Raw genomic sequence first — 3905 nt, 5'->3', positions numbered from 1 at the left:
TTCTGAGACTTCATTTCTCAATGTACTCTGCTTCCAGAGTTCAAAGAAGACTTACAAATATGTATACACACATACATACATACATACATACCTATATAGATACATCACAGCCCAACTTACATCTACATACATCCATTAGCTCTAAAAGGTATGCATGAAAAAGCATGTCCCTGCCCCTCGAAGAGCTTATACTGTAATAGAGAAAGGCAACACCTATAACCAGGGTGTTTGGTGGGTCCATGCTGCTCCAGAGTGACTGATGGCAAGAAGATGGCCTGGTCAAATGGCATGCTCTAATCTGGGGCTGGCTCTCACTAATCTGGACAGCATGGCCACAAGACCCAGAGTTCCAAAGATTGAGTAGCTTAGTTTCTCTAGGACTTCACCTTTGGAGGTTGTAACAAATGACAAGGTGGGTGGCAAGACAGCTAATGATCTGATCTGGGAATGGCCGTGAGACTGTAACCTATACTCACTCTATCTCATAATCTAGAGAGTCTCCAAGTTTGTCTGCTAACCTCACTTACTATTATTGTCTAGACTCAAAATGAGAATGGAAAAGGCCTGCACAGCTCCTCAGTGATCTCTGTCAAAGTCCGTTATCTAAAACCTTGATCTTGGTCTTATAATAGTTCTCTAATTAATTAATCAAACTCACTCTCGGAGAGGACCAAGTTTACACACTACCCATTAGGTACCAGACATACTGAGAAGCAGAATAACGTAGTGGGAAGAGTACTGAACTTGGAATAAGAAGAAGATCTGAGTTTTGTAGTTGTCTAATGCATAAATATGATATACCATGGTTATCTATGTTGCTACTAGAACGCAAGCTCCTTGAAGGCAGGGACAAAGTTTGATCTAAAGTCATAACTAACAAGAGGACTTATCTGGCTGAATTAAGCCATCCTAAAACCAAAGATATAAAAGTATTTACCAACTGTAAAACCAATCTCATTATTATTATTATTTTTTGCTAGTCTGGCAGACTTAGTTTAATATCCTCTTATTCAATGGTGCCACAGGAAACAGCAATGATTGTTCACATTCATTTAGTACTTCGAGGTTTAAAAAAGTCCCATCCACTCAACACCACTGTGAAGTAGGTCATACAAAGCATTATTCCCATTTCATAGAGGAAGAAACTGATACTCTGAGTGTTTAAGTGACTTGATCAGCCTCAAGAGCCACACATTTGAATGCTACTAAACTAACAAGCCAAAAGGTAGAATTCAAGTTGGAAACTTGCATCTTAAATGTGCTACTTTCACAATCTGGGCTAAGGAACAGGTCATGAAAGGGCAGCATGATACACTAGGAAGTATATTGCCCTTAGAATCAGAACACCTGAAATCTCTGTTATTTTTTGATGTAATCAGATTCTGGCTGACTCAAACACTTTCCTAAATTCTGTTCTGAATTCAGCTCTGAACCATAGAAACTTCTCTAACTGTATTCTCAAAAACAATTTAAAATCTAAACAGGAACATGGCCACTTTTGATGCTTATGAATACTAACTAACCAACCACTTTGACAACGAAATTCCCACTCAGGGGCCATCATCTTCAATTATCTCCACTCACTGTCTGTGACATCACATGATGTCACAATTAAACCTATGACTATGCCTATCTTAGATAAATCCTTATGGGTTATCCTACAGACTCATACTGGATCATGTAATCTCACATACATGCATTTGGTAATGAAGGATACAGGGAAGCATACCAATGACACAAGGATTGCTGTGTAATAATAAAGCTCTACTGGCCTGTGATGGAGAGGTATGAGTTCTTTCATGGGGCCCAAACACTTTTCCTTTAGGCTGAATTATTTACTAATAGCATCTGGCTGAGCATTTCATTTAGTTTCTGTTCTGAGGTAGGGTGAAGGCAAGGATTTTTCTCTCTTTTTGTCTACACTGATTGTTAGTGAAAATGACATTAGTGAATTTGGTCAAATGAATTTCATTCTTCTGGACTGATTTTTCGAGGTTTTTGTTTCATCATAGAGCTATATTTCAATTACAGGCAAGGCTTTACTCAAACTTGATCTATGAAAATTCATATTTATAAACCGCTAATGGGGGAGGGGTAATTGTTTGCTTTGTAAAAAGGCTGACGCTTGGACACTCAGAAACCTCTGCTTTAGTCAGACCAATCTTGAACTCTCTTTCAGTCCTCCCTCCCCCCCCCCAGGCCTACATTATTCTTTCTCTTTAACTCCTTTTGTACTTATTTTATGTATTGTACAATGTGGCATTTTTATGATATCAATCTGTAATATAATCCATAATGTATACTGTTTTAGCCACTCATTATTTCATGGGTACAACACTAGCTGGTTGGAATAAGAATTCTGAGCTCCAACTCTACCTCTTTCCCTCCCCCTGTATTTTACAATTAGAACTGAAGACAGACTCTGAGGGCATGCATATAAAGTTTCGTTGCTTAGAATATTGCTTCACTCTGGCTGCTAGCTTGTGAACCCTGAGAGTCTTAAATTAATTTCTCTTTAGGGCAAGTGGGTACTACAGTGGATAATACTAGACTTTACCTGGGTTTTAATACAGCAGATAGTTTTGAACTTGGAGTTAGGAATCTTTGGGCTTGAATACTCTTTCTGATACTTAATAACGTGTGACTATGGGATCAGTTTCTTAATCTCTCTGAACCTCAGTTTTCTCATCTATAAAATGAGCATAGGTATTTACTTAACAGAGTTGTTATGAAGTAACTAACATTTGCTTAGCTTAAATTTCTATATAAACATCAGCTATTGTTATTATGCCCACCCAGTGCAGAAAAAAAAAATTGTAAAGAGATAAATGGGAATTCCTTGCTACCCCACTATTCTCTTCAAGGAGAAAAATGTCTGGTGAACTTTCATTTCCCCCAAGTACAGAGACATGGAAATCCTGGAAAGAAAAGAGATCTGAGCTCTGGGTATGGCTAACTCCATTAGGTGGGGTACCTCAGTGGTCTCAGTTCAATTTAATAACCATTTTGTTGAGCTCCTACCACAAAATCACAGAATTTTAGTTGGAGGGGATCTTATTTACCTTCAACATGGTTTCTCAGTCTGAACTATGTTCTATGTTTTTAATATCAAAACATTGTACTGGGAATTGCTTTAGTCCTTTGTCCTTCTGACCTCAGTGAAGCTGATAGCTGCTCAATCTAGTTTGCAGAACTTTTGCCAAGAGCTAGAAAGAAAGGAGAAATAGGATGAAGGGAAAGGTCAGTTTTTAAATGTACATGTTAAGAAGTGTTCATGATCTTTGATACTAACAGTGCGCAAAGGTAAAGTGACTTGACAAGGTTTACACAGCTAATCAGTGACAGAGAGGCAAAGACAGTGGAAACAACGTCTCTTGACTTCCATTTCCTAATTTGCAAATGTCGGATGATCTCTGAGGTTCTCCATGATCTCAGAGCAGATGAGGGGGAAGCAAACAAATTGTAGAGAACTATGGCACCTCCTGGGGGCACATCTAGAAGTAGCTCAGCAGAAAGAGCCCAGAACGATGTGAATGAATGAATGAATGAATGAATGAATGAATGAATGAATGAAAGCTCTATTGTCCTGTGTGCCTTTGGGCAAGCCACTGAGCCTCAGCTTCCTACTCGATAAAAGAGGAAGGGGTTGTGTGCCTTGATAACCACTTAGGGCCTGCTCACTCACCCACCCAGTGCTAAAGCCCAGTAGTGCTGTAAGTCAGCATCTGCGATGCCCCCGCATTCCGTCTCTATGACACCCTCTTCCTCCTCCCCCTCCTCCTCCCCTGCTTCCCCTCTTCCGGCAGCTCCAGCTCTGACCACCTCCACCCTGCAGGGGGCGCAGCTCCGGGAGCCCCGGCGGCTGCGCGGCGCCTTCTCTCCGGCCGTCGGCCCCGCCCTCTGCA

Source organism: Vombatus ursinus, unplaced genomic scaffold (assembly GCF_900497805.2).
Source record: "Vombatus ursinus unplaced genomic scaffold, bare-nosed wombat genome assembly UNPS02014863.1, whole genome shotgun sequence".
Classification (NCBI taxonomy): domain Eukaryota; kingdom Metazoa; phylum Chordata; class Mammalia; order Diprotodontia; family Vombatidae; genus Vombatus; species Vombatus ursinus.
This window is presented reverse-complemented; position numbering follows the sequence as displayed.